The following is a 14,589-nucleotide window of genomic DNA, read 5'->3' as shown; positions in this document are numbered from 1 at the left end:
TGTGGGGACAGTAAGCAAAATAACTCCAGATTAATTGAAGGTGGGGATTTAAATTGCATTCAGTTGGACATAATTCTAAAGGAGCCTAAACTCTGTCTTGCTTAATCCAATGTCAAACTGAATGAAGCAAAACTGAATTAAAGCCACTATAATTCTGAATGAGAGAGTCCACACGGTGTTTTAATTTAGTTGAACTAAACCACTTCAAAAATTAATTCAGATTAATTTTCCTCAGTATCCCTGAGCAGATTTGCAAAGCTGCCTGAGGGAGTTGGGAGCAATTTCCCTGTATATGGAAATTGAACGAAATAGGCTCCAGTCCAATGGCAACTCCACAATAGCGCCTTGTGTGAGCACTGTTCTCCCGGTATGAAATAGAGAATCGTTTCAGATTATCTGTTGTGCTCTACGCTCTCATCCTGTCTTCCTTCACAATAATTTCCGTAATCTCAACAACATGAGAATTGAAGCATGAGATATCTAAATCACATACTAAATTCTTATACACAAAATTAAATGACAACATGGAATAGCATTATAGGTTCTAGTATTTTTTATGGGAAGCATTCCTTCCAAAATGAAAATAAACATGCTTTCACCCTAGTCTGAAGGGTTTTGAATTTCAGTATATCTAGGGCTAATTGGAACCCTGCAAACCAGTCACAGTCAAACTGAAACTCTTCAGTTTAACTTACATTGAACTAAATGTAGTGAGACAAGTATGTGTAAAAAAAAAATCCAACTGACTTTAAAAAGTTGCAATACTGTTTTTTATTATTGCAAGAGAGAGTTTGGATATATTCTCCAAAGAAATAGTATGTTGACAGTATAATTTTCTTTGCATATAATGTTGCAGTTAAGTTCATGTTTTTATTTCAGTTATATTTCTTCCTGATTTCTTAAATTTTTTTCTCTTTTCCTTCTTTTATTCTTTTTTTAGAGATAATGAATAATAACTTTGGAAACTTCTGTGTGTTTTTTGCATCTAATTTTTATAGTGGAAAAAGGTTTTGGCTTTATTTTTCTCAGGATATAAAGAAATGAATCCTTTTTGAGAAAACTAAGCTATTTAAACTTTTGGGGATAAACTTAGACAATGGCCTATAAAAATCCTAAAGCATGTGAAAAACAATGATCAGCATTTTGTACTAACACAGTGCTGCAACTTGTGAACTCATGATAGCATTCTTACTTTGAGGCAGCCAGTTTCAGAAAATCAATAATCATGCAGTAGCTCCTGCAGAGGGACTTGCAGGCACAAAACAGACTTTTTTTGCCATTGGGAAACAGATTTTACCGCTGAACATCTCCACTAAAGATAATGACTTCAGGTCATAGTCATCAATGACTCACGTGAAAGTATTTCTTGCATTTTCTTCATCACTCCTTTCTCTTAGCATCTTTATTTTCCTTTGTGCATTGTGCGAAATGGTCATATTTAACGTACACAGGTTTCAGATGCCTCTTGCAATCTGGATGAGAAAAAGCAGCATGTTCTGCTTAGATCATCTGGAGGGACAGTTGTGAGAGAGATTGTACAGAAGGGAGCTTGTTACAGCAAATAAACTAATATTAGAGTGTCAATTCTTCTAATCTATTCATTATCTCTTTCTGAGACCTAGCTGTTAAAGCCATGGGTGGAAAACTGTCTCGTTTTTGTTGAACGTCCTGTTGGTGGCAGCAGTTACAGTACATTTAATACATCAGCAAAAGTAAGAGCTTATTCTGGCCAGGTAGCCCCAACATCCTGTTTACAGGCAAACAGGTGATCTTGGGTGACGATCTCCCAAAAGCTGATGACCTTGCTGTGGCTTCAGCAAGGAAAACCAAGGAAAGGAGAGGAAAAAAGCTCCAAAGCCAAAAACTGTGTTCCAGGAGCACTGCAAGACAAAAACTGTATGAGAGCAAGAGCTGGGAAAGCTGTGCAAGTAAGAGAGAAAGTTGAGTCTGCATGGCTGGGGCACTGAGCACTGAAAATGTGGAGGGAGAAAGGGAGGGAGGCAAGGATGGGGACAGGGATCACCGAGTTTAGTGATTAAGAAGGAGAGTCGAAAGCTCACTGTTTTCTAAGTCATTTGCTTGTTGTGTGCCTCATGAGGATGAAGAGGAAGAGAACAGAGAAAACAAATTGGAGATGGACAGTAACATCTGAAGAAGAGCGGCACAGTTTTCTAATCAGAACAAAATAATTAAATCCCTTCCTCTTATCTCTCTTTGAAGCAGACAAAAAAGAACTCATGGACCATGAGTAAAATCTCCTTTCATCCTTCACGTTTTTCTTGAGAGATCAGGTTTTACGGTGGAGGTAGTCTAGAAACCGAATTTTCCTTACTTTGCTGTTGATTTCAAGCGTTTCTGGTTTTAGCTGCCCAACTGGAGTCACTCTCAAGAGTGGCTGCCTTTTCCAGGATTCGTTGTGGACAGCCACTCTGGAAGTGCAGTATCTTAAAGTTAGGTGGTCATAGAATTACTGAAGCTGAGGAAGTTCCTGAAAATGATGGATAGATGGAGAGGAACATTTTACCAGGGCCTGTAGTGATCGGACAAGGGGTAACAATTTTAAACTGAAATAGGGTAGGTTTAGATTGGACATAAGGAAGAAATTCTTTATGATGATGGTGGTGAGACACTGGAACAGGTTCTCCAGAGAAGCTGTTGATGCCCGGTCCCTGGAGGTGTTCAAGGCCAGGTTGGACGGGACATTGAGCAACCTGGTCTAGTGAAGTCCCTGCCCATAACAGGGGGGTTGGAACTACATGATCTTTGAAGGACCTTTCCAACGCAAACCATTCTATGATTCTATGGTTCTATCATCTATAACATAAACATAACAGAATTTGACTTAAAGGAAATAATTAGTTACTGCATGTCCCTCCTGCTAATTTAGAGTCAGACATTTCAACCATTTCCTTTTGCTTTATTCGCCTCATTCATTTTAAAAGGAGACCAGTAGTCCAGCTCCAAATTTTTCTGGCATAAAGACATCTTTCATCATTTCCTCTCTGAGGCCTGGGACGTTCCTGTCCAATGGAGAGACCAGAGGGGGTATGGATAAAGAGATTGGAGGAACAAACAGAGAATCTTGTATTGCAGGCACAGTTATGTGATAGTCTACACCGTTTTATGGATTAGGAGTGGATCCTGATACTTTATTGCGCTGCTGAGAAATCTTCCTGTATATCTTTAAAAGGATTTCTGATGCCATTTTCTGCCTTGTGGGGGTAAGAGTTTGTATGCTGAGGACAGTACTGAGCTCTGGAAGAGAGAATGGGAAGGTATTTTGTACCTACAAGTTGCAAATCCTTTTGCGCAGCAAGCACTCAGTGCAAGCTGTGTAAACTCACTTTTCTTAAACAAACATTCTGGAAAGCAAAGATTTTTTCAACATTTTCAGGGAGCCCCCAAGCTCCCACTGCCAGCTAGCAAAGCTGGATTGTCTCCCTTACAGGCAGCAGTAAAGTTCCTTGGAAGAAAATGAGAAGAGAAGAAAACAAAACAGACAAACCTCAAAGTCCCCAAGGGAATGAACAGAAATAAACACAGTCAATGTGGAAATCATTGTTGATTCCTGCCATCAGATTCTCACTCCGTTTGACCTCAGGAACTGCACTGACATGTACCAGAGGGCAGGGAGTAGGAAAAAAAGGTAGGACACATGACATGTGCAGCAGGCAAAACTGATGTGTTTTTAAGAAGCACTGTGCCTTGAAGTTGTTAATATAAACCACCTTCCAGTAGTTATACTTAGCTATTATCTAGATAAGCAATAGTAGTGGAATTTCTTCTAGTGTGTAAAGCCTTTAGTAAACCAGGAACTTAAGGGAACATCCATGCTTTTTCACTCAGTGACCTTAACTACGCCTTGATAAATTACTAGACATCTATGGCCCCAGATTGCAGATAGTTACTCAACTTTGATAGAACTATCAAATTAAGACTCAGATTAATGTCGTCAAACTTTGTCTGTCTTAAGCTCAAGCATCTGATCTAGGCTCATTCCCAAAGAGGACAGAGGTATCTCCAGTAGGCAATCTATGTCAGCCGTGATTGACATCTGTCTCAGGAAAGGAAAACTGACACCAGAAGCAACTGTAGTTGCCATTATTTGGTTGTTGTCTGATTCAAGGGTGCATTCTTCTTCCCCCACACCCTGCCCCAGCTATTTCACTTTGTATAGCCTCATTAATACACGACACCATGCCTTACAGAATTCAGATTGCTCTCTCCTCCCTTTCTAATTCCGTGCTGCATCTCCCACAACATTTGCTGACAAAGGACTGCCATTTGCCACTTCTTTGCTTTTCCATGAGAGGAGATTGCAGTGCATTCAGAGATGCAGCTCAATCTGTAATCACCAGAGAAAGAGAAGAAGGGACATCTAATTAAATTTTGAAAGGCAGCAAGTCTGTATTTGCAAAGCAAAATACTTCAGTTTTCAAGTTTTCCTGAAAAATTGGTGTTTTCCAAAGGTCAGGAAAAATATTTGTCCAGCTTTACCAAGAACATATATGAAAGTTTCAAATGCCAAAGTGTGGGTCAAGGCACATAGGCATTCTTCTGTCTTAAACAAGCAGCTAAATGGATGAACTGAGAAGAGGAGCATCATCTGTCCCATTAGCCATCAGCTGCTTAGTGCCCTAGGCAAAGACAACATATTGGACGACTTTGTTATATTTTCTTTTTCACTTGGCTAGTTCTGTTTGAGTCAGTGGTTCAGACTAATTACTAGAAAATAAATAATAAAATATGTAAGAGCCTCAGCAGGAGTGAATCTCTCTGCATACAGAAAGAACCAGTTCAGATCTCACCAAACTCACCACAGAGCCAGGAAATTTAGCAATAAAATTTACAGGAACAACAAACATGTACTTAACTTCATTCTATTTTTGTTCATTTAGCCAATGTCTGGACATCTTGACTGTTACCACCTTCAATTTCAAAGCACACAAGGTAGTGGTTGGTGTGCTGTCTTGGGTTTCATTTTCTTGTTTTTCCACAAGCGGTAGAATGTTACTATGATGGCGGAAGAACTAAAGATATTCAAACCTAAATTATCCCCACTGAAATGAGCGATGGCATTAAACTTGGTTAGCTTCAGTTTGTGTTTAAAATTAGGATGTCAGAACAAATGTTTCCTCGAACACCTCTTTATGGTCAATGGAAAGAAACGGGCACTTTCTGAGAGCAATTTGTCTAAACTATCTTTGATACATATTGTAAAAGGGGTTCAGTCATCCTCTCCAAGTACCTTTACTTCTCATTATTGATTTTAGAAGAAACCCCAGACATTAAAATTCTAATTTAAACACCACAATTATCTGGTTTTTCAATTACGTAAAGAAATCTATGTGTCCAGAGTTTAAGGAAGACAATATTTTGAAGTAAGATTTTAATGCTTGAGGCATTGGTTCAAGCCTGACACCCATTAACATCTGAAAAAACAGTGGGATTCACCTCTTGTCACCCTATACTGCAGGCAGCTACGACTGAGAGGGGCAGCTAAGGCTCTCCTCATATGCAGTGCAGAAAAATAAGTGTGATTCATCTGATGTATTCTAGAGGTACTTTAGAACAGAAGGAAATACAAGCTCTTCCTTCTCTCCATTGACTCTCAAGGCACTTGGGATATAGCTAGAGTCAGGCACAGATGTCCTATCTGCAGAAACATACCTGTGGGCAGATCAATCCCACCTGATGGTGCTGTTTATGACTTAACCATTTCCTTCTACCTCAAAGCTCCTGGTGGAACTCCAGGAGTGTAAATTCAGGTTGAATTCAGGTTCCGTCTTCTGTTCCCCATAAGAAGTTGGAAGGAATCTTGATTGCTGACTATGATGAACCCATAAAAGTATGACTCAAGCAGAAAAAACAGCTTCAGAAATTGAGAGCTTCTCTCTGCTGTTCCAACTACCTGCAGTTAAAACATTATTTGAACTGCTTATTTTTTTCTTTTTTAATAGCTATGTATTTCACCTTTGTCAGAAATGCCATTAAATAAGATGCTCTTGGCACCATTACAGTAGCTTCGAAGATACTGTTGTAAGAGCTCCTGAGCTTGTGTGGTACACCTCAGAGCACAATGTCTCTCCATTTTCATCCCTGTTCCAATATTTCTAGGAGTCTGCAATGAATAGGCAGTGGAATAAATTCAGGTAAATGCTGGTTATTGAAGTATCTGGATGTCATGGTTTAGCCCCAGCCGGCAGCTAAGCCCCACGCAGCTGCTCACTCCCCCTCACTCGTGGGATGGGGGAGAGAATTGGAAGAGTGAAAGAGAGGAAACTCATGGTTTGAGATAAAGACAGTTTAACAGGCAAAGCAAAAGCTGCACACGCAATCAAAACAGGGAATTCATTCCCCACTCCCCACGGGCAGGCGGGGGTTCAGCCATCCCCAGGGAAGCAGGGCTGCATCACGTGTAATGGTTTATTGGGAAGACAAACACCATCACTCCCAACGTCCCTCCACCCCTTCCTTCTTCTTCGTCCCAGCTTTATATACTGAGCATGATGTCATATGGTCTGGAATACCCCTTTGGCCAGCCTGGGTCAGCTGTCCTGGCTGTGTCCCCCCCCCAGCTCCCCGTGCCCCCCCACCTGCTCACTGGCAGGGCAGCACGAGAAGCTGGACTGTCCTTGACTGCTCAGCAACAACCCAAAACATCAGCACGTTATCAGCATTTTCTCATCCCAAATCCAAAACACAGCCTCACACAAGTGTCTGTGAAGAAAATTAACTCTATCCCAGCTGAAACCAGGACACTGGAAAAGTTATCAATGATGTCACAGTAAGTGTCAGAAATGAGAGCTTTGGGAAATTTGCAGTGGGACATATTTATCATTTGATGTGTAGAAAAGGAGCTTAATCTATATATTTATTGGAGAGAATGGGTCATATTTGGGACAAAATGCAATTAAACAAAGGTTCAGTAAATAATGGATAAACTGATAAACCAATGCTACCTTTCTTTCACTTTATGATGATGGGCTACATCCAGTTCCTGTTGTTTTTGTTGATGTCTTTGTTTTCGTGGATGTTCAACACTGCTTAAACAATGTAAGTAACTCTTTTATTTGTGTCTGTGCTACAGCTTTCCCAGCAGAATCTTATGCCTCTCCCCACTTACACTCGATTTCTAAATATGGAGACTAAATTAAAAATTGAATGGTTGTGATGGCTCATGACTCATTGCCTACCTGATACAAGCCATAAATCCAATAAGAGTAGGCAGTATGCCAGTATATACCCAATGCTGTTGATCTCTTCCAAACATAGGTGTAACCAAGAGCTTGGCCCTACCATCATAAAAGTAACAGGACTAAGTAATAAGGAGGGTGTTGATTTGGGCATCTTGGCCAAGTGCCACCTGATCACAAGCCTCTGGTTTACTAAATGAGTTAGTACCAAGCTGCTCACTAGGAACAGGCTGATGTGATTTTCAGCAGGGAAAATTATATGAAGGAAGATTTTGAGGGAATTAACCAGAAATTTGAGTGATTAACCAGAATATTAGAAATAAGGTATTTAATGGAACTGAGACATAGTAATGGCGGGGAACATTGTCTCCAAGGACGAGGACAAGGCTGAGGTACTTAATGTCTTCTTTGCCTCAGTCTTTAATAGCCAGTCCAGGTATCCACAGGGTATTCACCCCCCTGAGCTGGAAGATGGGGATGAAGAGCACAATAATCTGCCCATAATCCAGGAGGAAGCAGTTAAGGACATGTTAAACCACCTGGACACCCACAAGTCTATGAGACCTGATGAGATCCACCCAAGAGTACTGAGGGAGCTGGCGGAGGAGCTTGCCAAGCCAGTCTCCATCATTATCATCAGTTCTGGTTAACAGAGGAGGTCCCAGAAGACTGGAGGCTTGCCAATGCGACACCCATCTACAAGAAATGCCGGAAGGAGGATCCTGGGAACTACAGGCCTGTCAGCCTGACCTCCATACTGGGGAAGATCATGGAGCGGTTCGTCTTGAGGGTGCTCACAGGGCATGTGCAGGACAACCAAGGGATCAGGCCCAGCCAGCATGGGTTCATGAAAGGCAGGTCCTGCTTGACCAACCTGATCTCCTTCTATGACCAGGTGACCCGCCTAGTGGATGAGGGAAAGACTGTGGATGTTGTCTACCCGGACTTTAGTAAAGCCTTTGACAGCATCTCCCACAGCATTCTCCTGGAGAAACTGGCGGCTCGTGGCTTAGACAGGTTTACTCTTCGCTAGGTGAGGAACTGGCTGGATGGCCGAGCCCAGAGAGTTGTGGTGAACGGCGTTAAATCCGGCTGGTGGCCAGTCACAAGTGGTGTTCCCCAGGGCTCGGTTCTGGGGCTGGTCTTGTTCAATATCTTTATTGATGATCTGGATGAGGGGATCGAGTGCTCCCTCAGTAAGTTTGCAGATGACACCAAGTTGGGTAGGAGTGTTGATCTGCTGGAGGGTAGGAGGGTTCTGCAGAGGGATCTGGACAGGCTGGATCGATGGGCAGAGGTCAACTGTACGAAGTTTAATAAGGCCAAGTGCAGGGTCCTGCACTTCGGCCACAACAACCCCATGCAACGTTCCAGGCTTGGGGAGGAGTGGCTGGAGAGCTGCCCGGCAGAAAAGGACCTGGGGTGCTGGTCGACAGCCGGCTGAACATGAGCCAGCAGTGTGCCCAGGTGGCCAAGGCGGCCAACAGCATCCTGGCCTGTATCAGCACTAGTGTGGCCAGCAGGAGTAGGGAAGTGATCGTGCCCCTGTACTCGGCACTGGTGAGGCCGCACCTTGAATCCTGTGTTCAGTTTTGGGCCCCTCACTACAAGAAGGACGTTGAGGTGCTGGAGCGTGTCCAGAGAAGGGCAACGGAGCTGGTGAAGGGTCTGGAGAAAAGTTTTACGAGGAGCAGCTGAGGGAACTGGGGTTGTTCTGTCTGGAGGAGGCTGAGGGGAGACCTTATTGCTCTCTACAACTACCTGAAAGGGGGTTGTGGCGACGAGGGTGTTGGTCTCTTCTCCCAAGTAACTAGTAATAGGACGAGAAGAAATGGCCTCAAGTTACACCAGGGGAGGTTTAGATTGGATATTAGGAAAAATTTCTTCACCGATAGAGTGGTCAAGCATTGGCACAGGCTGCCCAGGGAGGTGGTGGAGTCGCCATCTCTGGAAGTGTTCAAAAAACGTGTGGATGTGGCGCTTAGGGACATGGTTTAGGGAACATGGTGGCGCTGGATTAATGGTTGGACTTGATGATCTTGAAGGTCCTTTCCAACCTTAGTGATTCTGTGATTCTGTGATTCTGTAATGGAAATTTGCTTTCCAGAACTCGCTTGTGAGGATGTCAACATTTTTTGGTTTTGCTAATGACTGTATTTGCATCCCAGCATTCCTGTGAACCAGGAAAATATGTTTATTTAATTCATTCATATCGAGGACACCATTCAGAAGACTGATAAGCTAATTTATTTCTTTTTCCCACAGTATTGATCCAATTAACAGTATTTTGAGTGGGGTTTTTTTGGGTGTGGTTTTTTTTCTTCAAAAATACAGTTTAAGTTAAAAGTTTTTAACTCAACTATTCATTTCAACACTCAGAAATGTGGGGATTAAAAAAACTGCAAACTGAATTTCTAGTCTTGGAAAAATTTACATATGGCCTTATTGTTATGAACAGTATATATCTTGGGTCAAGAGAGCTGTAAAGACATTCAAATAAGTCTCTCTCAGACTCATACCTTAGTGTATGAATGAATCATCGGAAGCTAAGATTGGTTAGTCAGTGTCCTGGTTTCAGCCAGGGTAGAGTTAATTTTCTTCATAGAAGCTAGCGTGAGGCTATGTTTTGGATTTGGGATGAGAAAATGTTGATAAGGTGCTGATGTTTTGAGTTGTTGCTAAGTAGTCAAGGACAGTCCAGCTTCTCATGCTGGCCTGCAGCGAGCAGGCTGGGGGTGCACGGGAAGCTGGGAGGGGACACAGCTGGGACAGCTGACCCAGGCTGGCCAAAGAGATATTCCATACCATATAACGTCATGCTCGGTATATAAAGCTGGAACAAAGAAGAAGGAAGGGGTGGAGGGACGTTCGGAGTTATGGCGTCTGTCTTCCCAAGAAACCATTACGCGTGACGGAGCCCTGCTTCCCTGGAGATGGCTGAACACCTGCCTGCCCATGGGGAGTGGTGAACAAATTCCTTGTTTTGCTTTGCTTGCGTGCACGGCTTTTGCTTTACTTATTAAACTGTCTTTATCTCAAACCATGAGTTTCCTCACTTTTACTCTTCCAATTCTCTCCCCTGTGCCACCGTGGGGGAGTGAGCGAGCGGCTGCGTGGTGCGTAGTTGCTGGCTGGGGCTAAACCACGACAGTCAGTCTTATCTGAATCAGAATTGTTTTCTTACTCAAATCTAATGCATTTCAGATAGTGATATTAACAGCTTCTAAAAATGTTTATGGAAGTCACATGATACTTCAGTAAATATATATTCCTAGTGATTTTTTAAGTTAATTTCATCTTGTTTCTTAATCTTATTTGTATGGTCTCAAATAAAAATTAGATCATATTTAGAGGATTAGATATTAACAAGTGTTGCCCTTACTCAAAGCTGCTTGGTAACAGAGAACTGAAGTTTATTATATGATATTTCCATTAAAATATATCTTTCAATGAAAAATTAAAATCTCATTTAATCTGTGTATTTATTTTCTTAAAAATAAGGAAAGTGTATATGTAAAAATGACCAACACAGTTGAAAGACAGGGAGAAGGAAACAGAGAGAGGTGAACTTCCACATTTAGATTTTTCATTTTTGAAAATAGGTGATTCCACTTTTAACATCTTCTTAATCATCTCACTTAAGGTTTAATTTTCATCCAAATCATTCAAATCTGGATGTATACACATGAGAAATCAATGTAATAAAGACAAGGATGATGATAAAACTTCCAGTCTTTGCATTCAACGAGGATTCTATTATATGAAGTCATCAGTCATCAAAACAAAACCCAACCCAAAAAGTGTCTGATTTGCAAAGCTTTTCATCCATGTTTGGCACATGAGACTGTCAAGTGGAGACAGGGAAGTAGCAAGAGACAATGAGACAGTTTTGGCCACTGGGGCTGTATTTCTACCAGTAAGCTAAACTTTAGGTGCTTGACTGGTATTCCCACATAGTCATCTTAGATTCCAGTTATAATCACTGAGAAAAGTACTGTCAGATAACAATTTAGCCCAGGCTAGTTGTGCACCACTCTCCGGAGAAGCCTACCTCTTTCCATGGATTACAGAAGGAGCCTAAGGCAACTAAGCATCTAACACAGGAACCACAGTTAAGCTAAATGAACGAGGACCATGATAGCCTGCACGCCAGTAAGCCATGGTCTTTGAGGGCTTAGTCCTGTCACTGTCATCAGAATCAATTATATTCCTGAATAAATCAATTAAATGCTGGTTAACCCCAATAGAAAGAGAGAAAAAGGTCCTTTGTGAGAAGGAGACTGGAATTAAGTTTTTTTCCGCAGGAAAATCATGGCTGGACTCCAAGATGTTTTATAAGTCTGATTTGTTTTTCCTTGCGTGTTCTTCTGGTACATTCATTTGCTTATTTGTTTAACGAATCTGGTGCTGGTGAGAGATGCTGAATTGATGCCTTGGGGACAACAAAGTCTTTTATTTGTCCCCAGGCATGTTATACCCATGCTTCACAACCACGTGTCTTCCATCAGACCTGAAAGGACCACCTTTAAGGGTGCAAAAGTAGTTTAGTTTCCCGGGCCTTTTCAAACTTGCCCTTTCCTCTGGATCTAGCAGCAAGGGACAGAGGGTCATTAGCGCTTATTTTTATAGACAAGGGCACACTGTCAAGAGTTTCATTTCACATCCAAAGCTTGCTCATAAATTTTGTTGGCCTTGAAATCTCACAATAGCAGGCTTTTTTTTTTTAAGGCAAGTGCTGGTTAGGCTAGCAGTACTGTTTCTCTCAGAGTCTTTTCTGACCCTATTTCAGTTCAGGAAATTATAAAGGCCATGGAAATAATAAAAATAAAGAAAAAATAAAATATAAATGGCAAGAATGTTAAAACTCACTCCACAGCTCTCTCTAGATCTCACTTCCTAATACAATTGACTGCAGACCTCAGTCAGAAAATGATTGTATGCCAGGCTTTGCTCTTATCCAGACTCTTTCTTCTCCTTCATTTTTCTGCACGGTTAACTGTCTTGAAGGTGGTTAGCTAAAGTTATCCACTTCTGGGTGTTTCCTTTCACCTTCTTTATCACTTGTGGCAGTGGAAACCTCATGTAACATTCCTGACCTGCAACAGATCATTTTTCAGGCAAAGATTAATATCTCACAACACCCCATCTTTCCCTACCAAGGCCTTGAAAAAGCTTCTGCGTGAGAGAGGGAGTGAGAGAGCAAGGGTGGAGAAAGAGAAAGCGGCAAAGCAAAGAAAGGAGAAAGAGAGAAAAGAAGCTGAACAAGCTTCCCAAACCATCTCTGATGAACTTCAGGAAAAAAATGTATTTTTTATTTTCTTCATCATTGGCTAAATATGGTTGAAACATGGAATATTGTGTTAGCCTGAAGTACCTATGGGATAAAGAGTTTTTCTGAAAGTGGGTCCCAGGCTCTGCTTTGTAAGTTGGATTGATAAAGGGCTTTGATCCTGAGATTTTGAGAGAGTCCCCATCTCATCTGAAGGACAAACTCCCAAGAGTGGGAAGCAGGAGCAGAGTCATAAATGTTTTCCTTCTTGAAGGAAAACAACCTATGCTTCACCAATGTGGATTACCATTCTCTGCGGAGGGTTTTGAAAACAATATCCCAAATCTCATGCTGGTTATGAGGTAAACACGCTCATTATGGGTCTTTTTCAGTAGTTTGGGTTTCTGAGGAACTTCGGATTTTAAGCATATGCTAGTTCCAGCTCTGTCTGTATGAACAGGTCTGAGGGTTTGGGTATCCAGAGCTCCATGGGTAAATCTGCTGTAAGTGATATTTGCAACATCTCATTATTGAAACCGGAAAATCAGAGCTGCTGTGCCTTCCTCTCTTAGTGTACTTCTTTATTGAATGTGTCAGTAAGTATCTCCCATTTTAATATTTGATAAATACAAAAAGATAGGAGTGCTGCAAAATACTCGCTACCACTCATTAACAAATCTAGGGCACCCTCTTCAAATTATCACAGTGCGCCCTTCCTCCACCTTTTCTCTTTCTACCTCACACTAAAAAAAAGACAAACCAGGGTATTTGTTACAGGAAACTGCTGTTATTGCAGTTATTATTATTGTTATTTCTTCCCCCTCCCTCCACCCAGTCAGGAGTGAAAAGCCAAAGGATGGTGAAGAGTAATTTGCTCGGAAAGACAACATTTAGGGTCTTCTGACATGGATGCTGCATTTTTAATGTCCACTCCTCTGAGCATGTTATCATTAAAACTTCATCGTTATAATTTTATTTATTTATTTATTAGCAGCAACGCCACCTCTCCACTCGGCAGCGCTTCCTGCCTTTCCGATCTCAGCAGCGCCTGACCCCATTTCAGTCAATTTTCCATATCCTGCCTGTCTCGTATCCGCTGAGGGAACACACTGATGCTGTGTTTATGCTAATTTTATGCTCTCTGAGTTGTGTCTGTTATTCAAAGCAGTTGAAGCAGTTATTGCCAGTAATCTTATTTCTGCGAGAGCCCCCGGGGCAGAGCAAGCCTCGGAGCCGGTCCTGTAGACCGCGTCAGAGCCATCACAGCCTGCTGGTAAATGGCAGCTCTTTCCTGCAGAATCTGATATCAGTTACTTCGCAAACACAGTAATAAAATGAAACAAATCAGATTTTCAAGTAAATAAACCAGACTTCAATGGCAACAACAATGGTCAGGACAACAGGATTTTAATAAGTGATGTTATATAGGGGAAAATATTGGAGTGCCACATCCCTTCGTCTTCCGGCTCTCCCCCTGCTCCAACACAAAATTAGCTGCATGAACCCCTTGCAGACTGAAAGCAAAATAAAAAATACCACCAGAATGGAATCTGCTCTCCTAGTTGGTAAAAAAGGGCATTCACTGATGGTATGTATTGAAATTCCCCTGCAAAAGTACTCCCAAAGAACCGGGTTGCAGACCTACTTCGTTGGGCAACCGAAGAAAATGAATTGTTATTCCCATTTTTCTACTCTATAATATCCATGGGAAATTGTATGAGAACTTCTGCATTAAGGGACAGGTGGGTGGTAGTTACCGAGAGGAAGATGTTGACTCTACTCGGAAGAGCTGAGCATGATTCATGGTTTTGCCACCGTTTTCTTGGGCACCCTGGGCAAGTAATTTAAGGATAGGTCTTGAAGTGTCCATCACCTTTTCAATAAGGCTCTAAAACAAACTCATCAATTTCCTTGGTGCCTTCCTAAAAGCCAAATTCAGGAGGTAGAAAAGGTATTTTATTCTAAAATAACATTTAGAGAAAAACTCAAAATTCTGCATTTTCCGATAGTCTTGCCTTGAAAAGTATTTAAAATTTTGTCAGAAAGCCAATAGTTGGGAAGAAAAATTGAATTCTGGCCAATTTTTGGTTGCCAAAAATGCAAACCATTTTTCTCATAAGAAAC

The sequence above is a fragment of the Phaethon aethereus genome, assembly GCF_964289735.1.
Source record: "Phaethon aethereus genome assembly, chromosome: 3".
NCBI lineage: Eukaryota > Metazoa > Chordata > Aves > Phaethontiformes > Phaethontidae > Phaethon > Phaethon aethereus.
Note: the sequence above shows the minus strand (reverse complement) of the source record.